Source organism: Aythya ferina, assembly GCF_964211825.1.
Source record: "Aythya ferina genome assembly, chromosome: 21".
Lineage (NCBI taxonomy): Eukaryota > Metazoa > Chordata > Aves > Anseriformes > Anatidae > Aythya > Aythya ferina.
The window spans coordinates 6,204,634-6,225,594 of record NC_140319.1 but is presented as its reverse complement, the minus strand read 5'-3'; the positions used below and the strand labels follow the sequence as shown (position 1 = coordinate 6,225,594).

The 20,961-nt window shown below is 47.5% G+C and overlaps 1 protein-coding gene and 1 long non-coding RNA gene across 2 annotated transcripts in view; both read left to right on the top strand.

The window, feature by feature from the left end:
- The first annotated feature begins 75 nt into the window (after window positions 1-75).
- LOC311422209 lies at window positions 76-4,841 on the top strand. The gene is made up of 3 exons (XR_014685223.1): window positions 76-338; window positions 1,438-1,639; window positions 3,499-4,841. It is a non-coding gene; the product is annotated as an uncharacterized lncRNA (long non-coding RNA).
- Window positions 4,842-9,018: 4,177 nt separating this feature from the next.
- The window catches only part of RERE (arginine-glutamic acid dipeptide repeats), a 223,897-nt gene continuing 211,954 nt past the window's right edge, over window positions 9,019-20,961 (top strand). The window contains exon 1 of the mRNA XM_084495027.1: window positions 9,019-9,230. The gene's annotated coding sequence lies outside the window, so the exon portion shown is untranslated. The remainder of the gene's footprint in view (window positions 9,231-20,961) is intronic.

Below are 20,961 nucleotides of genomic sequence, written 5' to 3'. Positions count from 1 at the left end.
ATGGGTGAATGTTTTTTGCTTTTTTTTTTTTTTTTTTTTTTTTTCCCCTCCTGCTTGCACCTGGCGGGCCCTCACACAATGCTGTCCCTGTCTCGTCCTGCACGTCCAGCTGCAGCCCCAGCATCCCGGGGGAGCTTGTGGCAAGCGCTGCCTGCATTGTGCCCTCCGGCGTCCCTGTTAAAGGACCTCAGCCAGCCCTGCCACGTCTTTCTGGGCCACATGCAGGAGCTCGCAGCCACAGAAATGTGTCAGCAGCCACAGAGACGCAAGTCAGCATCCTCGCCAGCCGATGGCTGCAGGAGAAGCCCTGCCACAGCATGAAGGAGCAGCAGGAGCAGGTGATGGGGGCACAGCGGCCACTTTTTCCCCCCCAGGAGGGTGTTCGGCTCACCCTGCACACCGCCAGGCTTCCCCAGGGCGGGTGGTGGATGCGGGGAGAGGATCCCAGCGGGCAGCCGGCCAGCCCTGCCTGCCCTGCAGCAGCAGCTCGGGCTGCAGCCTCGTGCTCCCTTTCACAGCGGGGTCTGAAGAACTGTGCCAGGCACTGGCTCGGTCCCACTGCGCCCTTCGAAGCGTTCGTCACTGTTCTCTTTGTGTCTCTGGGCAGAATGATTTGCTTGTGGACGCGAGCTGGGGGTGGCTGTGAGAACAGAACGCAAGGAGCCTTCCTGCCCTCTAATACACTGCACAGGTTCAGCTCTGTCTAGAAACGTGTTTAATCATCCGGGTTGGCATTTATAGGCTGAAGGTCTGCGGGAGAAAACGAGGCACAGCTCGTTACATCCCAGCCATCCAAAGAGGCTGAAGGAGTCCTGTGCTGGGGATGCAGCCTGCCCGCTGACAGCACCCAGGGGAGCACCGGGCTGGTGCCTTTCACAAGCAGACGAGGGCTCTGTGCGGTGTCTCTGCCCCACAAGGGCTGTGTCACCCTCATATCACCCCGTGTCACCCCGTGCTGCCCAGAGAGGGGTTTTTGGGGAGCAAGGGCTCCTTCCCTGCCTGTTGCTGCCCTCCAGGCAGCTCAGCTCCTGCTGGCAGTGGCGGATGGCAGAGCTCCTCTCTGCCCACCTGGAACTGGTTACGAACTTGGCAAAAACGCTTTGAGCTCAAAACATTATTTCCGCGCTGGTGTGTTTTGTTTCATCCTTTTGAGAACAAAACGCTTGCCTTAGCTTTGTTTGTTTTGAAGAGATGTTGCTTTTGAAAACTCCTTAAGAAAGCTTTCAAAACAAACTAACAAGGAAACCAAACACTTCCTGCCAGACAAAATGTTTTCTTTGCTGATGTTCCACATTGCTGAATGTCTCGGTTTCAGGGTGACCCAGCACAAGATGTGCACGGGCAGGGAGGCAGGAATGGGGATTTTGTGTGTGTAGCCTGACACCCTCAGCCCACAAAACCCACTCACACCCCTGTTGTTGGGTCTCTTTTCCATAGTGTGTGTTTTGTGATGGGTTTTAAGCCCACAGGTCATCCAAACCCACCAGCTGACTCCTGCCTGCGGTGTGCCCATGAACAGCATCGTGCACCAAGGTCCTGCAGCAGCTAAATTACTCAAAGCAAAGGGCACGGAGAACTCCCTACAACCAGGTGCCGACGTGCCTCAGCTGCTGGCTGTGGGCATCATCCGTGCCTCATGGTATGTGCTTGTCCCATCTCCCTGAAATTCTGCAGAAGGGTCTTGAATAATATATATTGCATTAAGCAGGTGCTGAGAAATGAGGACTGACGCTGCTTATTCAGCTAGCTATGCGGATATTAAACCAAAATGCGGGTTGAGAGATTTGTGTTGCCTTTTTCTTCCTTCTCACTGTGACCAGAGTCCTGGCGGTGGCTGGAGGACATGCAAATACAGCCCTGCCTTGTTCCTGCACAACGTACAGGGGATTTTTGCATCAGAAGCCTGGTGCACATGGGGCAAGGTTGAAATTACTGTGAGTTTTGTGCAAATCCAAACAGATACCCCAGAAAAAAAAAAAAAAAAGGCAGTGTATGCCAAAGCTCTCAGGCCAGTGCTTTGGTGGGTAGGTGACAAATCCTGCTCACTGAGCAGAGCCTCTTGTGGAGGCAGGTTCCAGGCTGTGCTCCTGCCTCCACGCTATTTTAGCTTTTATTTGTCTCATGGAAGCGGCTCTGCAAACACCAGCTGGGGAAGAGAAGCTCCGACGCTGCAAAGCCTGGTCCCTTTTGCTGCAGTTCCTCAGATAAGTCCTTGCCTGGGGGTTTGTGCTCCGTAGTCAGGTTCTGCTCCTGTCTGCTGCAATGAGCACTGATTGAAGGATGCACATTGTGGCTTCAATTCAGGCTATAAAGCCACTGGCAGTAAAAACAGCTGAATTTGGGGCTGGAAAGTGCACCCAGAGCAGGTGGAGGGAGATACCTACAGCCTGAACCCATCTCCAGCCTGAGCAGGAGAGGTGTGTGTCCATAGCGAGGCGGCTTTACTAATTACCAAAACCTGGCAGCCTCTTGTCTGGGGCCACAGGGTAAAGGTGAGTGTTGAGGGCAGGGCTGAGGTCCCATGTGGGTGCTGTTCCTCGCTGGGATTTTGGGTTTATCACCTCTCCATCGCTCACCTGTCCCGGGTGGGCGCAGCGAGCCGGGCAGGGCAAGATTCCTTCCTCCATTTTGTGCTGCGCTTTGAAGACATCGAGAGCTGAAGGGGGGAAAAAGGGGGTGGAAGCAGGAATGGCACTTGAAATGGAAATTTTCCCGTTTCTGTCAGTTTTTTTTTTCTCTGCCTTTAAAAAAGCACATTGAAACGTGCATCAAAGGTAACATCCCCGCAACGCCGGGGAAGGAGCAGCCACAACGGGAGGCGAGAGCCGGAGCCTCCTCCTGGAGGAGCGCGTCTGCAGAGGGAAGGGCGAAAATGCAAATCTGAAATCAATCCATCTCCCTCTGCCTCGCACGCTTTGGCCATTTATTTATAACAGTTTGAAGTGAAGTCAGTGGCTGAGGACAAGAAGAGAAGCTTATAAATCCATTTACTACTTTCTGCACTGAAGGAGAAGCTGCGAATTTATAGGGGAAATGCGGGGAGGGCACAGATGAGGTGTTCCACATCCGTGGTAGAGGATGGCTCAAAAACATCAGAGCAAAGCTTTGAACAAACAGAAAGCCTCGGGATGCGGAGGCATCGAGCAGCTTTGTGGGCCTTTCCTCCCTCCCTTCCCTGGCTCTGAGGGTTTTTAGGGGCACAGAGGTGTCTGCACCACGGTTCCCCGGGGTTCCCCCTTTGCATGTGGTCCTTTTGTGCCGTCCTTGTGCCAAACAGGCACTGGTGGAAAGAAGAGGGTGAGTATGCCTCTGTCCTTCCTGCCCAGGGCTGGAGAAGTGGATCTAAACATGCCCAGCCTGATTTGAGGATTTTTTGTGGATGCTATTTAGGATCCTTTTTGCAGCATTCTGCTTCAAAGGACTGCTTCCAGGGCGGGATGCTATTTGAAAGCTTTTTGTCGTGAAGAGTAAGTTTGTTATATTTCCTTTATTTACCAGGTTTTGCAAAAGCAGTAAATCACGGAACAGATTGCCCTGTAACTGTCCCCAGGTGTAAGGAGGACACAGCAACAAGCCCCGAGGGGCGATGCGATTAATCCTGCTCGGGAGGAAAGGCTGCCATTAGTCATCCGCAGCTCCGGCACCAGTGACTTTCAAGGTGTACAAATCTCTCGTTAGATACATCCCATGTTCTGCAGATGGCCATTTTGTCTTCTCGCTGCGTGCACTGGAACATGCCCAAGTATACAAAAATGAGAGGAGAGATTGTTAGGGCAGATTTTTTTTTTTTGTTCATTTTCAATGGGATTTTTTCCCCTTTGCATGGCGCACATCCTGGGCTTTGATAAATGAGTCTCACCAGACACTGTGGTAAGCCAACCTCTGCTAATATTCATTATGCAGAACCCACCAGGAAATGGTCTGAGTCAGGGAAATGGAAAAGCTTTAACAGATAAAAAGAAATATATATATATATATTTTGTTCCCCGAGGAAACTAATTTATAACACTTAACATTTCTGGGATGTTTCAGAATATTTAAAACCAGGCGTTTCAGAGTCGTGTGTGCTATCGATGCTTCCAAAACTTCACAGCAAAGACACGGCGACTGAGCCACGTGCAGAGATACAGACAGGAGGCTTTTTGTCGGTCATAGAAAAGGCGTGCAGGGAGCTTAGGAGCCTGGTGTTAAAGAATTAGAAAGAAGCCACCAAGGTGGGCGCAGGCTGGGAATGTGCTGCGTGCCACCGAGGCTGTGATCTGTAGGGGGAAGGATTTACCCCCATGATAATTGACCGGCAGCTTCTTCCTCTCCCAGTGCCCCTGAAGGCACCAAGAGCATCCTCCCCGTGGTCCCCAGCAGCGTGTGGCCACTTGCTTCTCCAGCCCTTCCGAACACATCCTCTGGCTCGGGCATCTGTGCAGGTGGAAACCCGTAGGAAACAGACCTGGGTTGGCCAGCAAGGAGCTGTGCAGAGCGCCGGCATCAAAGGCACGCGAGGAGAGCTCAGTGGGAGCACGGCGTTGGAGTGGTTTGTTTTCATCTCTTTATTTTTCCAGCAGGCAAATATTTTGGAAACACTTTGTCAGTTGTTACAGTAGTGAGTGCTTCAACAAAGGCCGAGCAGGACACAGACCCCGATTCAGCAGTTCATCCATATTCAGCGGGTTTTTTTTCCTGAATCGGAGCTATAGTTCCTGCCCCACAGAGCTTGTACCCAGGGGACTGAAGATAGCTGGCACAGGCTGTGCACGTGTTGCTCCCTACCACAAACACTGACAGTCACAACCCATTTCTACAAAGTTTTATCAGATTAATGAATAAAGTGATTCTTTTTAACAGATGTTGTTGAGCCGCTGGAAATTTATATGTGCTTGAATGTGTGGGAATGTGCTCGGATTGATTTAAATCTCATTTACATTGCTTCTGCTTTCACTGCAACCCATGCAGGAGGTTTTAAGTAGAGGTGACTGCTTGGAAGGGGCTCCCACCCATCCACCCTTCGAGCACTACGAGGCGTCCTAAAAGTTCTCTGCTAATATAAATGAAAATGGGATCCGAAATTCCTGAGATTTCTACAGTAAACAAAACAAAACAGAAAAAAGCCCCAAAGCAAATAGTTTTCATTTAAAGGGCAGGTTTTCAGATATTACAAAAGGGAAAGAAAGAATCTAATCCTGTTTTGCGAGTGGAGTTAGGTCATCTGTGAAAGCCTCTCAGAATATTATCTTCCAAGCTAATCGCTGTATTGACATTTGCCTGTTTCATTAGAGCTGGGTTTTTACTGCATTGCTGAGGTTAGAACCTGACTCATCTGTCATGGTCAAGGACTGGTTTGTAATTTCATGACTGTGGAATAAAAAAAAATCTCTTCCTCTCTCGCTTGTTTTAACTGGCTGGGTTGAAAGGGTGGTGACAGATTTCTCAGGATTGGTATTTTTTGACTTGATTGTTCCTAGTCAGAGTGTTTTTTTTGTTTGTTTGTTTTGTTTTGTTTTGTTTTCTCATAGATTTTTGTTTCATTCAGTTGGCAAAGTAATAGTTATTAAAAAAAAAAAAAAAAAGAGGCATGTTAGAACACACATGTAAGGAGATACTTTTAAAAAGTTCAATATACTGCATATAACAGATGTAAGGGCTAACAAAGTGAGAACGAAAGAAATGTTATCTAAAACTGCAAAGAAAAAACAATCCAGGCCAGAGCTAAGTCAATTATCCATGTAATAAACCTCTGTGGCTACTGACTGAACAGATAAGTTCAGGCTTTCTGTAATACGCTGACAGTAAACTTTGCAGCAAAAGGGAAGTGTCAGAAAAGTTTTATGCACTCGCAGGAAACAGATCAGCATCTGAAAGGAGACAAAAGTGTCTGTGGAATCCTCCTTTACTCAGAGTGAGAGTTCTTCTTGCATCACCCTAATAAATCCAGAAATGCTTCGTGTCATTATTATGTAAATGTATTTATTCCCTTCCAGAGTGCTTCTAAGGTTTGCTGGCTGCACTACAGATATTTCTCTCCACCCACATGAATGTTATCTGGATTTGGCAGCAAAGTTGTCATGAAACACTTTAACTCTTCACGCATTGATGACCTATTTTGTCTGAAAGTGATTTTCCTTTTGCATCAGTGCCTGCTTTCTGCCCCTTTGCGAAGAGGTATTTTGCCACTGGCTCTTTTTTATTTTTCTTTCCTAATGAAGAAGATGTTTGTTTAGGATCATGGAAAAGTAACAGACAAAGCACAGCATGTTTTTTTCCATAACATAAGAATGACAATGCTAAACATCTGTAGTTTCTACCGTGCCTTTGCCTCAATAGAAGCTGAAGGCACGACTGGTGGAGCAGGACTCTGCGTTGAGAGGCCTCAAGGGGAGCTGGCAGGACGGATTGGGATGGGTCTGTGGGAGCATGGAAGATGGGAAAGCAGCAGATGAGGCAGGAGCAACACTATTTGTTTTCTGCCAACCCCAAGGCACACTGCAGCCTTCTCCTGTCACACCTAGAAGCGTGCTTTTGGCTAAATGACCTCCACAACACGGCAGCTGCATGGATGGATCCCTGTGTGTGCAGCGGGGACACGCAGCCCTGCCATCGTTTTGGGAATAGTGACGGGGCTGTGGTGTGACCCTGCCTGCAGCCAAGACAGAAACATTTCCAGCTGGCTGCAGAAGCAGTGTTTCGGATCCGGAGTGCTCAGCAGAAATGTTGCTGCATCAGATCTTTGGAAATGTCCAGGGGTAAGGAACAGGATTTTGAGGATTAACGTTTTCTGTGTAGGTACCTTCTGTAGCATGTTGGAATTTAAGTCTCTTTGTGGATTTAGCCAATTAGCCTTCCTCTGCATCAGCACTCCTGTACCTCGCAGGAAGGCTGGGGGACAGGCACACGAAACATCACAAGGATGCCAGAAAATGCCTTGCTAAAGACCTGCTAGGGTCTCACATAGACAATCCATATGTATTATAAAATATTTTACTTGTAGAACATGCCCAGTCATTTCACCATCCCTCGCCCTCCAGCAGGATGTGAACCGTGAAAGTCTGCAGTGCCCAGATAGGGGGACAATGATCTCTTGCTGCAGCTTTTGGGTCTTCCTTGATCTTCCCTGTGTTGACTCAACCTCGTGCTACTTTAGCTGGTAGAAGATTACAGGACAAGGTCTGTGGCTTTGTTTATTATTGTCCACAGGGAGGGCTGCCTCTCTGCCAAAGAAAACGCTTCGAGTGCTATTCCTGCAACAATCCTATGGTTAAGAAGCAAACTTATAATTGGATCACTTGTGCGTGGTATGAGGATGTGGGGCTGCCTGCTGTCACTGGCTGTGAGTAATCACCTGCTTCTGCACTTCAACCGGCTGTGCAGATTTCAGGAGGCACATAGATGTTAGTTACACGGCGTAAGAGGAAATCCCCTGCAAATGGACTTATTTTTTTGTTAACGACAAAATACAGCATCAAAATGTTGCGAATAAATGCTTCTAATGCATGTGGGGCGACATGGAGGTGAGCAGAAGGGGAGAGGGAGAGACGGAGAGGGGCTGCTGTGGAGAATTTTTGCCATTACAGAGATGGAGACTGGAGAAAGCTGAAGGCACGCCCGCGTTGTGGCAATTTGTACAGTTTTTAAGGCATACATCCAGAGACCGAGGAACGTGAAATTGTAATTAGCAGAGAAAATAGGAGAGATGGAATCAGACTCTATCAAGGACAGCTAAAGTATAGCCTCCAAAATGGCTGTGTCAGACATTTAACTGATGTGCATTTTTAGACGCTTATCTAAATTAGTTATTAGAACACAATCAACTCTGTGTCTCAACCTCTGGTGATAATGTCCCTGAAGTTATGCTAGGGATAAATTTGTCCTGCATGCTCAGGGTAAAGAACTAAATTCCTCTGATGTGCAGACCTCAAATCTCCTTGTGTGTGCCTTTCTCTTCAGTGAAAACAGTTTCCACTTCCCTCTGCTGAAGGCAATAATGTTAACAGCCTCAAACGCATCTCCTGCGATACCGCTGGAGTCAGCCATGGAGGCAGTTTATAGAGACAGCAAACAGTTGGGGTTACACAAGTGTAATTGAGGGCAAAATCTGTCCTGACAGATCCGAGTGCTTTTTCAGAAAGGAGATGTAATTCCACACGAAATTTCTCAGATCCCCGGGAAGAACGTGTGACTTTCTTTACGGCCGTGTGATTTATTTTGCTGGCCCGCGTTCTGCGGATGAAAGCCGAGGTTAAGGTTAAATAACAAGTTTGCTCTATTTATGGCGCAGGTAGCTCCGCGCTATCGGTCGGAACCGCGCGTGATAGCTGAGGGCTGAAGGGGCTCGAAAAAGCTCCTGGGTGACCTCGTGCTTTATTAATTGCCACCCGGTAATTGGCAATGCTGCTGCTGTGACAACACCCTCGCCGCACCGAGCGAGAAGCGGCAGCCTCTGGATTTTATTGCTGAGAACAAAACGCGGCGGAGGGGCTGTGCGAGGGCACCGTGGCCTGGTGGCTGGGGGGGATTCAGAACGGGTGTGGGGCTCCAGGGTGGCCTGGGGGGGCTCCACAGTGGGTGAGGGGGATGGAGGATGGAGGGGGGCTCCCCCAAATCCTCAGCCCAGCGCTGCCCCCTGAGGGGACACCCAGCGGCAGCTCCCCCGTGGCATCAACTGGAGCCACCCCCAGGGTTGCTGAGGCGAGGCCGAGCCCCACAGACCCCAGAGGGGTCCCCCAAGGGCCGGGGGTCGCAGCGGGGCGCCCCGGGGCCGGGCGCTTTTTGTGTGCGCCCCCCCTCGCCTCAGGCGCTCCGGGCCTTGCCCGGCCCTGCCCGTCCCCCCCGCTCCGCCTTCCCCTTCTTCTTTTAAATCACTTCCATCCGCTCCTCCCATTGGTCCCATCCTCCTGGCGGGTCACGGGGCGCGGCTCCTCCTCCAATCGGCGCGCCGGATACTGGCAGGCGGCGGCTCCGGCCTGGCTGCGTTGCTGGGTGCCCGCTCGCTGCGTGCTCCGTGTGTGTGTGTGTGGTGTGTGTGAGGGCAGGGAGGAGGCAGCGCCCGGCCGCTGCGCCCCACAGCCCCCGGCCCCGCTCCTTCCCCTCCCCGCCGCCGCCGCCATGCCCCTGAGCCGCCGCTGAGGCACCGCCAGGGGATCTCCGCCGCCAGGCAGCCCGAGGGGAGCCGCTCCCCGCCGCCGCTTTGTCCCGGCTGCCAGAACGGAGCCGCCGCGGATGCTGTGAGCGCCGCCGAGGTACGGGGAGGGGGCAGCCTGAGGGAAACGGGGAAGGGGGAGGGGGGGGCGAGGTCCTTCCCGCCCTGCTCGGCCGCGATATGTCGCGACAAGCCCTCAGGGGAGCCCCCCGGGGAGCGGGGAGGGGGATGGTGGGGCTGTAAAGCCGGGGGTTGAGGGGGGAAAAAAAGGGCAAAAAGCCGCTTTTTGCCCTTTTTTTAAAAATTATTATTCGCTCCCCGCACGCTGAGGCCGTGTTTTGGTTCCCCAGCCGGGGGAGGGAGGGCGCTGGGAGGGGGCTTCGGCTGGGGAAGGAGGGCAGGGGACACAAAGGAAGCGGCCGGGGGGGGGGTCGGAGCGGGGCACCCCCACCCCCTCACAGCACCCCCCCCCGGCCGCGGGGAGCCCCCTTTTCCCTTCATTTTTTTCCCCCCTCATTTCTCAAGCGTGAGAGGAGACGCGGTGGGAGGCAGGCAGCGGTCGAGGTTTCGCCGCCGAGCCCGGCTGCTGAAGAAATCCGCCGGGAAGCAAACAATGTGATTCATTGTTGGGGCGCCCGGCCCCTCGGACTTCTTATTTTCGCACGCTGGCTGCAGTTATTTTTGATTTGCCCACTTCTTCCGCGGAGTTTTTGCTGGAAGCGGCGATGTGCTCGGGGGTGAGGAGCTGGGGATATTTTTGTGCAGTCAGCGGGCTACGGTCTGGTGTCTGTTTACTCCTGAGTTTTCATTGACCGGTTACTGAAATCAAAGGTGTTATTTTGCCTGCGCGGGGGTGGGAGTGAAACGAGAAGCCTCATCCAGCAGACCTTAATGCCATAATTCAGTAAGAATTACGGCTCTCTCAGACCAAACCTGAAGTGGCACAATTCCCGTAGTATGCCCCCTTCTTCGATGCAAATTTTTAACCGGATAAAAACAAACGCTGGGTCAAAAGGAGTGCGTGTTGTAAAAGGCGGGTGCCAAATATTCAGATGAATGGGTGATGTGTGGTGGTTTCTGTAGCCCTGGTATTACCAGGCAAACATTTGTTTTGTGTACGCTGCTCCCTTAGAACTGAGAAATCCATGGTGGCTGAGGGGTGGCAGCGTCTCTGTGATAATAAAAGCACTTCTGGTAAATGCATCTTACGTTGCCTTTCCTCCCTGAGCCCGTCCTGTAAAATTAAGAATCGGGGCTGGATTCGGTGGCCTGGTTTGGATGAGTGGTGATTGGGGAGATTTGCCTTGTTGGTTGATGAGGTCTGGAGGGGAGAGAGGGAGGTGGATGCACACAATGCCCAGGCTCGGGAGCTCATTGTTCTTTGCTGTATACTCTGCCGTGTTTGGGACTCTGCTCTCACGCAAGCACGACCTCTTTTTCCTTGGGCAGTGAGAGGCAGAGAACAGGAGGCATTTTCTACCTTTCCTCCTTCTCCGGAGTGGCCTTTCAGTAACCTCGCAGAAAGCCAAAATAGTAAATTAGAAGCTAAAGGATGCCAAAACATTCTGTATGTTCTTCCCTCCTCCCCTCCCAGCGCTGGCTCGGCTTCTTTCTCTGTAAGTGAGCGTATAAAGAAAGAGGGAGCACATGAGGTGAGACTCTGAAGCGCACTCTTTTGAACCCCTCTCAACTTTCTTTCATGTTCTGCCTTCTCCCTCTACCCCCAGTGAAAACCCCGGCTAGCCTGCAATAAAAATCCCTCCTCGTGAGGTTTGTGTGTTGGCTTTGGGATGTTTGGTCTGGGGGCACGTGTAGAGGGAAACTGCTGCCAAGGGAGAAGGCGTTAGAGAAATGCATTGGGGTGATGAAAGTAAAAGGAAGCATACAGAGCCTGGAAGGTGATTTGGGTGTAGATAGTTTCCTTTCTTGATGATCCTGTAATGGTTTTTGTTTTTACAGCAGCATCTGTAAAAACAAAACCAATTACGGTGTGTACTGAAGCTGTGAAAAGCGACTGCTGCGTGGGGGCTGGAGCTGCTCCGCAGATCGCGTTATCGAGGTGCGGTGAAGCCTCCCCTGGCTTCCCGATAACTCCAACTGGCCGATGATATCGAGGTACTCAGAAGAGGGAAAGAAATAGCATCTGGGTGTGAGGAATAGATGCCGGTGGGTTAGAGCCCTTGGAAAAAGTGCACTGAGAGTAGGCAGCAGTGACTGTCATGGTTTAATGGAGCATTGACTGAATCATGAAGCTTCGAAGTTGTTTCGGACTCTTTAGCAGGCTTTGCTGTCTGGCTGGAGTAAACAGCTCCTTTCTTCTGCTTCCCTACCCAAATAAAGCGTGCTGATTGCCCCTGGATTGAGGGCACTTTTTTTTTTATTGTTCTACCACTCACATAGCTTTGGTTGTGGCTACAGCATGATTGTAGGTCATTGTCTGCGCGGATGCTATGACTGGAGCTCGCTGAGAGGTCCAGGGGCATACTTGTGTTGCCTCTCTGGCTTTATGATGCCTTTGGCATGTGGATTTATGCTCTGGAGCGACCGAGAGGGGGATAACTCTCCGTCTGGACAAAGCCCTTGATAGCCCTATGCGAAATGGCTTGTTTCTCAGGCAGAGAAAGGTGAGTGGGGCTGGGAGAGACAGACCTGCCTTAAGCAGTAATTATGTAGCTGGGTTAAAAAATGGTGATTTCTGTGAATCTGGGAGTTCGTTTTACTGTAGTGGGTTTTTTTGTATGCATGCAGAAGTCTGTCTGGCGGAGTTGTGGGTAGAGGCTCTGTGCTGCCGCAGCACAGGGCTGATAATCAACAACAGTCACGGTTGTGAAGAGCTGTGCTCTGTGCAGTTCTTGATGCTGATTGCAGCTTAGGTGAGAAAAATGATATTCCTCTGTTGCTGTTTTACTAATCGCCGTTTTAAATAACGTGCTATTTGTCAACTTACTGTCACAGCCACAAAATGCAGCTCTCTGTCCTAGCCGTGCTGGGTGGTTGGTGTGCCCATAAAGAAGTTATTTTACTTTTGGGAGTGGGAGGGGGGAAAATTGTGCCAGGAGCATCCAGAATTTTGCAAGCCCGTGTTACTGGCTGTGTAATAGCACAGCACAACCCGTGTTATCTTCTCAGCAGAGCTGTTCATACATTAAGATTGCCTGAGGGTAGCTTTGATTTCATTACCTACCATATTTAAGGACACTGTAAGCTCCAGTGACGTGCTGTGCTCCGTGGTGTTGGCATGTGAATGCGGTGCTGGACTTGTAGTTAACTTCTAATTTATAAGAAATAAGGGTGGTTGGGAAACATTTAGTTAGGATGTTGTACTGACATGGGTGAGCAACTACACATGTTAAAAACAAAACAAAACCAGTTCCCTAACTTTGTGATGTCCATTTCTATTTATTTATTAGGTGGGTGGCCTGGTTAGGCGAGCTATTTTTAAGTTTCAGCTATTTTTCACTACGATTCTGCTATGGAAATGTATGGTAATTGTTTCAGTTGCATGAGGTCCACACAAATCATCTTCCTTGACTTAAAAGGGGTAAGTGGTACCTGACGGCAGCTGAAATTTAAATCAATAGGCTTAAAAGAAGGCATGTATAAATCAAAACAAAACATCAACACCAAACTATCTTGTAATTCAAACAGAGCACACACAGTTCGTCTGAGATCTGTTTGTTTAGCATGTCTGTGTGTGTGTTCAGAGCTGCTCGAAAGGAGCCTTGTGTCGCACTAATGTTGTTGTGTTGCACCAGGGCAATAGGAAAGTACGTGGGGCTGGTGCAGAAGGCTTCACGAGGAGGTCTGCTCGTCTGCTTGTGGTTACCCGGGCTTTGGAGATGGTGTTGCTAGGAAGGAAATCAAGCCCCTTGGTGGAGCGATGGGAGGCGTTGGGGAGCAGGAGCCACAACGCAGTATTGTGCTCTTTATGTTGGGCTGCCAGCAGCATTTTACACAAGCTTTTATAACGCTGGTAGCTGTGCCCAACTGCTCTTTTCAGAGGGCCTGATGTATGAACAAAGGAGCAAACAAGATATGAATACTGCGCTGGCTCCTTTTGATTTCAGAGTCTACTGAGGCAGAGAATTGCTGTAAGTGACTGAAAAAACAAACAGATTGAAATATTAGCTGACTATTCCCATTTCAATAGTTATTTTTTTTAATACAAATGTCTGTGTAGTTAGTTCACTGAGCATCCAGAATAGTGCGCTGACCTGGGGAAAAGTGAAACTAGCGTGGGTACAAACATCAGTTTTCTCTCTGTGCCTAACGGGGACAGTGATGGCCCTTTTTGGGGGGGATTCTTAGAATTGTGTGCATGAAATGCACCGTGTCAGAGCTGGTGGTGCTTCTCTGAAATGCATGCGTAAAGGATTGTATGCAAAAAGGATTTTTGGCACCTTAAATCTGATAGAAGTGCAGCTCTGAAAATGCAGAGCAACATAAGTAGTGCATGCGTTTGTTAGATGCAAAAGTGAATTTTACAAGTGAGTTACTGAAAACCAGGTAATTCTGTGAACATGTATGGTGTCTTTTGTTCCTACAGAGCATGAATGAGAGAGGTTAGTTAACTGCTGGAAAATTGAAGGTAAATGGAGGAAAATTAGGGCTTGTTAATTCTGAGGTGTTGGTTATTGTAAGTATTATACTTGAATATATTTAAGAAAATCTGTTACTGTGGTGTTATTTATCCCTGATACCGAGTCAGTTTTGGCCTGTTTCAACTACGTAGCGAGATTTCTTTCCCAACTGGGTCTGTGATGTGGTGTTTTCTAGAGCATGCAATGAAGGTTGCAGTGTAAATTTATTTCCCTGACCAGCCATGCTAAAGATGCTGATGTCCTGGTAATTCTTCTTAGGAGGCAGAGCTTGCACATCCCGAGGCTTGCCCCCTCCATCACCAGTTCCTTCTTCTCTCTCCCTGCCTTTTGTAACAGCTGAAGGGACAAACGGCCTCGATGTGCCATGTGCTGAGTAGTGAAGCTTAAAATGCCGGGTTCAGTCTGGGCCGTGCCTTAGCGGAGATGTAATTAGAGATTTTTTTTTTCCCCTATCAATTTGCTGGATTGCACAAAACTTTGAGGAATGTCGGTTATTGCTGGGATGGCTGTCACGGCAGGCTTGGTTGAAATTCATCATGTACGAAAGTTACTTGCGTGGAATGAAAGGATAAGGGCTTGAGGAGGGGGAGGAAATGAGGGGATTATGGAGGTTTTTTTCCTCCAATAAACCAGGTTAAAGAAAGAGAAAGGAAGTTGTCACCTTGTGCTCATAAATATGTCTGTCTGTGGCAGTTGCTCGTTTGCGCTCATCTTTTCTGGTAGTCAACCATTTTGGGTTAAAACAGCCGAGTTCTTGGGCACTTTGGCCCATTTTCCTGCAGATGGAAATATTCTTAGTGGCTGGTCCGGGAGCAGGTATCGTACAAATGTTGATTGAGATACATGGGGGAACATTCATGTTATATTACACTAAAAATAAGCAAAGTGTTAAGGAGCAGAATTTCTTATTAGTGAGAAATCACGGTTAAAATCTGAGAGAAGCAAGCTTTTGTTTGGTTTGACGTGGCTCTGGGTGTGTTTTTATACCAACTCTCCAACAAATGACTTATTGTGAGCCTGATTCAACTGAGGGGACAGAAAAATGTAGAGTTGCTAGCTCCTGTTTGATCTGGCATATCTGGTAAGCGATATTTATTAAATTCTTAAGCAGATATTCTGCACTGAGCTCTTGATCCTACCGTCAGGTTTCTGTACGTGGTGTCCTGGCAGTCCAAATGTGTGTAGGGGAATGGATGGAGGGAATCTCTGCCTGGGGGGACTGTTGATGATGCACGCTGTATGTTTAACCTGTATCTATTTGTGCCCCCAACCTGGTAAGGGCTCATTAAGGAATAAGTTGCAGTGGAACTTAATGAATGTTAGCAGCTCTACAGCGAGCATTGGCTCCTAATGGCAGCATCCGAGAGGTGCCATTTATCTTTCTCTGAAGGACAGGTAACTTCAGGCAGCCCTGTTTACTCCTTTCCTTCAGTAAATGGCTCTGGGCACTTAGCACAGAGTGGCTGTGACCCGAGGGACCTCGTTTGTGCCTTTATGCCTTGAGTCAGCAGTCTGTGTCATACTGCTCACACGTAACCACCTACGTGCTGTGTGAATTGCCACATTATCTTGTTTTGGGTGGGATCCTAACAAAAGATGATCGCCGTTTTGGCAATAGAAGCTCTGGAGAAGCAAAGTCTTAAGTTCTTTAAGTGAGAACCTGTTCAAAGCGTGCGTAGGCTGCGGGAGAGCTGCGATGTGTTGTGGCTGGTAACCTCGTAGTGCTGGAGCCGCTGCTGGAGGCGGTGAGGCAGACCTGTGATGCCAGAGATCGGTCACTTCTGTGCCGCCTGTGAAATCACTGCGGTCTAGCAGGAGCTTGTAAGGCTGCATATACCCTGTTTTAAACCTGAATGCTTCTGAAAGCTACGTGGCTGTGTCGCAATATAAAGTGGGGTGAGCTGGGCTTGGGAATTCTGGTGTGGTGGAATAGGCAATTGAACCAGTCTGATGGTCCCTGTAAGAAGCTCAGCCTTTTAGGCAACCGGTTTATTCCCCAATTTGAAAAGGGATGGCAAGTGCATTTAGTAATTACAGGATGTTGAGGTGTCAGATTTGTGCTGGATGTCAAAATTAGTAAATATTTAGGAATTTTGAATCTTCAAAAAAAAAAAAAAAAAACAAACCCCACTATATGTGTGACATTAACCTGCTAACACCAGCAACTGCGAGGGACTGGAATACATGGTGTCTTTGTGAAAACACCTCTTTATTTCTTCCTTGATTTAGGATTCTTCATCCATTCACGCATGTTAACATGAGAAATGGCATGAATGTGAAAGAAGAAAGCAACAGCACCTCATAGAACATAAAAGTGCCAGAAGGGCTGTGTTTCTTCAAGACATCCTGCCCCACGAAAAAGAAGATCCTGGAGCACATGCAGTTAGGGCCTTCAGCTTTGCTTAGGATTCAGGAAGAGCAGCGGGCATGTGAGGATGTTCTGCAGAGCAAATGTTTCACAGTGATAGCGTGGATGTTGTTCTCCCACACCTCTGACTAAAGAGTGGCTTAGAGCTTGGGGAGCTTGGAGTCGAACTGAACTGCTTTTCTGTTAAGCTTTTCTGCTGCGTGTGGGGTTTTCTTGTTTGTTTGAAATAATGGTGCTCATCTGTTCTTTGGAAGGTTCTCCCCCACAATGATGGCTTAACCCGTTTCTTGCAATTCTTCCTGTGTTCCTTTATAATTCTTCTGTTGATTTTCTGTCTATGGTAGCCTTAAAGCAGATACTTCACTCCTTGTTCAGGTGCATCGGCTTCACTGGGATCATAATTTAATGTAATTTACAACTTTAGCACGAACTTCTGTTTCATAGCAGAACTTAGAAGGGTGAAGTTGCTTAAAATTGACCTGGGTAAAGCTCAATACCTGACAAGATTCTGCAAAAGAAAGCTTTGCCTTTCTCCTTATTATTGGTTTGTTTTAAAATGGGGGAAGACGACAGGTTCTTAAGGTGAACAAAACACACCCGACAGTAGTTCAGCTACCAACTCTTCTGGTACATATCTCTGGGTCAGAATGATACATCTTAGGGTAAAAATGGATGCAGTGCCTCCATTAGAGATCTTCTAATGAGGTCGGCGCAGGAAACTTAAACACTTAATCCTCATTTTTACAAACTGGGAGCGAGATGCAGAAATCTAATTTATGTCTCCAAGGTCATTCATTTTCACTTCACAAAGCTTAATAGACCTGTCTTTGACCACTGAATTATGGTGCTTGCCCTCTAACACCACGAACCTTTAAGATGAGAAACTTTACCCAATAAAAGATGAACTTAAAGGTACCTGTACTCCTGAAGATTTCTGAAAGTCGAGTGCCCAGCTAGTAAGTGCCATCAGGATAAAACAGTTTACCGTAGGGCTGTTTGGAGCCATGCTTTTAATTTCTGATATGTTTTGTTTCTTAAGACTCCAGCTACAGATTTATTATCACACACAAGTTTATTTGATGTTACTGGGAACAAAATCCAAATGGTCAAGTGTTTAGTGAAGTAAAAGCCAATTTTTTTGATGACTTGCTGTGATCTGACCCTGGTGTCTGTGGTTAATCAAGGTAATCTTCTCCCTTCTTGTTCTTCAGAGCAGTTTCCATGGTAAATTTTATATTCTCTGATTGATTCAACTGAACCCTGTGCAGAAGCTCTGGAAGGCTTTCAGATGATGACAGTAGAGACAGGGTTTATGGCTGATCTCGTGTTGGCTGGCCAAAGCTGGAGTAGGATATTGTTCAGGGGTTAAGCTCTAAATCAAAGGGATTGAGAGAAAAGGACGCAATGTGGATAACCCGCTGAAGGAAGAAGTGTGGGTGGAGTGTGGTAATGTAAGTGGTTCTCCTAAGCCACAGAGGAAAATAAAACAGCATAAGGTCTGAATAAAGGGAATATGGATTTGGGGCTTTTGTTTGTATGCCGTGTCATGGTGTAGGGGAGATTTTGCAACGCATGCTTCTGGATGATGGTCTGAATAACGTTGGGGTTAGAAGAGGCTTGGTCAACTGCTGCCATATGCAGAAAGAGAAGTTAGGCAGCATCCAGGTCCTCTTCTGACCTGCTGAAATGTTTGTGGCTGGTGTTCAAATGCTTTCATCAAAGCTTTGAGGCCATGGAGGAGTGCAGGAGGTGACAAGCTGGTGGTGCAGGTAGCCTAGTAGTAGCAAATCAACTTTTTAATGGTAGGAATACCCAGGGAGGAGCTAGAACCATCAGCGATGTTTTGCTGGATGCGTAATGCCCATTAGAAATGGATATGGTTTGCAATATATGGTTTTATGGCTTTTATTCTTTCATAATTATGCCAATTTCCCTGCTGTAGACTTTGGGATTCTAGCTGCTGTTAGTGTTTTTTGGCTTTTAGTGTGGGTGTTGGAGGACACACGCTCCTCTTCCACGAGTCTGAGTCGCTGCTACCTTCGGCGGCTGGCGTCGTTACGTGCAGCTCTGTGAGCAGCATATCTGCTTGTTTTTCTGCTTGGAAAAAGTCATTTGATTCTTATTTCCTGCTTCTCCTCGTGTTGAATAGGCTTAGTCTTTTATTGTTGGATTTTATTGTCTAACGGCATGCCTCTCTTTCCACGTCTGTAATATACGAAACAAATGGAACTGGCTCCACTTGTGCTCGCATTGTATGTCGCTGCTCTCCACGCAGGCTTACTGCAATTCATGGGAGCCCTGTTCTTTCCTAATTATTCATCAAATAACTACTTGCAAAGCTTTTTGTCCCAAAGTACAAGTTTAGGAAGTATTATGTGGAAGGTAATTACTTTAGTGTATGTATAGTGAAGCCTTTCGAGTCCTGATAAATTATATTCACATTTTTCCTTGCTGGGATTTTTCTGAGGCCCTAGTACACGTGTTGGAAATAGAAAGAAAGGCTGGGAGGGCTTGTTAATGAATGAGGCCTCTTGTTTGTAACATCCTGTTGGAAATTTAACGTGTTTCCTGTATTAAATTCCACAGATATTTTAATAAGGTCACATATTTAATTCCTGGAGATGGTAAATGGCCATGCTGCAAGTAGACAGCGAGAGAGGCTGGGAAGATTGCACGTCGTTAATCCACAGCAAGGATTTAGGTGGTGTTGGTATTGCAGCGTTTGGGTTGTGCTCCTGGCACTTCGAATAACATGTTGCATGACCTTGAGCTCAACTCATGGTGATTGTTATTTTCTGCTTCTGAAATAGGTGTGATGATACACTGTCAGTGTTACCAGGAGCTTTTAGAGATGCTGAGCAGTAGAAAAAGGCTTGGTATTTCAGAAACAAGCAAATCTGTGCTGTGGCAAACCCTTAGCTTTCTGCCTATAGCATGTAGTTTTTTTCCAGGACTAGAAAGCTTTGAAATGATGAAATACATGGAGAGTTACATTTTCTTGCATTTGTTGCATCTCAGTGCATCATTGTTACCTACTGCTACTTGTCTGTTTCAAAGCAGTGGAGGATCTCCTGATAACAGCAGCTGTGGAAAGCACCTGGTTCTCTCTTCTAGAAGGGGAGTTACTCTCAGTGGTTTATGAATGACTGTTCTGCTAGCTGCCAGATCTTAATTGTTTTAAAATTTCTAGCTGAGGCTCTCAGAAGTGTTTTATACCACAAATCTTTTCCTGATCAAGTTGGCATTTAAAATAAGCTTTGTATGGATTACTGTAACTTCTTACTCCTTGGCTTATTTATTTGGGTTTTTAGCAGAAAATACAGGCCTTGATGCTTTGTAAGAGCAGGATGTCTCTCAGGTATTACTAATGGGGAGCTCCTCTCCTTCGTTTCCCTCTTGTTGCTAATTGACTCTTTGCTTGTTCTGAATCAATACTGGAAATACGTTCGGAGTAACATTGCCTCCACCTCCTTCAAGCGAATGAAATTAGGGTTTTGCTTTCAGGTGTACAGAGGTGGAGATATAAATGTTGGATGAGTTTTCTGGGATGGGAAGAGGTGAAGTCACCCATTAGTAAGCTAAGGAAAGCCAGGAGGTTGTTCCTTACGTACGCGTTTGCTTTTGATGGAAATGTTTTTTCGAAACGAGTTTAGTAGGAAGGCAAACTCGATCTCATTTAAATGTGGTTCTTTAAAATCAGTGTGTGGTTCAGTGGGTGTGTGGAAGAGCCTGAAATTCTCATTCTCCAGCCCTTTTTGGTGGGGAAGGTGAAGAGGAGGGAAGGGCTCCAGAGAAGAGACTGGAGAAGACGAGATGCTTGCAGTGCAGAAAACAGATCCCTCTGTGATCTGGGCAGCTTTCTGCCTGAGGTGTGGTAGGGTGTGTGGTCTTGAGCTTGTGTAGCCTTTTTTTCCTGGTCTGTGCTAAGGAGAAGAGGTGGTGGTTGTGATCAGCTGGTGACAACTAAACACGAAATGTTCATAAGGGATCAGGTTTTATTTTAGTAATCAATTACAAAGATGCTTGTGTGAGGGGAGAGGGTTTCTTTCTTTCCCTCATTTTCTGAACATATTAGGCATGTATAGGCATGAGCTGTTGAACGTGGTTTTTCTCTGCTAGTGTCCACTGAAAGAAAAGGAGGTTGATGTTCATTGTATTTGTGTTCCATACTATGACAATACAGAATGACACCAGACTTGAAAAGATGCCTTAAAACTACCACTTGGCTGTGGCAGCAGAGCCCTTAGTTTCCTTTTGTACTTGGACTTGGTCTGATGCTTTTCTGTCTAAACTTTATGCCATAACTGAAGAGCTGTTTGGTTCCATTTAAACTTACTTCTTTTTTTCTCTGCTCTGCTGTGCCTGGCTTCTATGTCTTAGCTGAACTTTTTTTCTGTGCTTACTTTTCAGTGATTTTTTTTTTGCGGGGAGTGGAGGGTTATTGGCTTTTATTTGCTTTCTCTCTGTTTGCTTTGTTCCAGAAGACTTTATGAAACTTCAGGGTTTTCGTGTAACTTTCAGTTCCATTTAGGGTTGTTACTTTGCAGCCCTTGTCGCCGTGTATTGCTCATACAAGATTTGAAGGCTCTGAGAGCTTCCTAGTTGGTTGTGTAATAGTGGGAGAAGGACCACTGAAAGTCATCCTCGTTGATGCATTTCAGTACAGCTTGTTGCCCATTAAAATTATCTCCCTTGGAATCTTGTTTTTAGCTGCTCCATTCTTGACATGCTTTAAAAAAAAAAAAAAGGGAAGGATTTGAATGGCAGCAAGGGTTGCAGATAATTGATAAGGCAGTGTGTTGTCTCTGTCCTCATTGTACCTTTGGTACTGGCTGCAGTCCACTTCAAAACTGTCTTTTAAG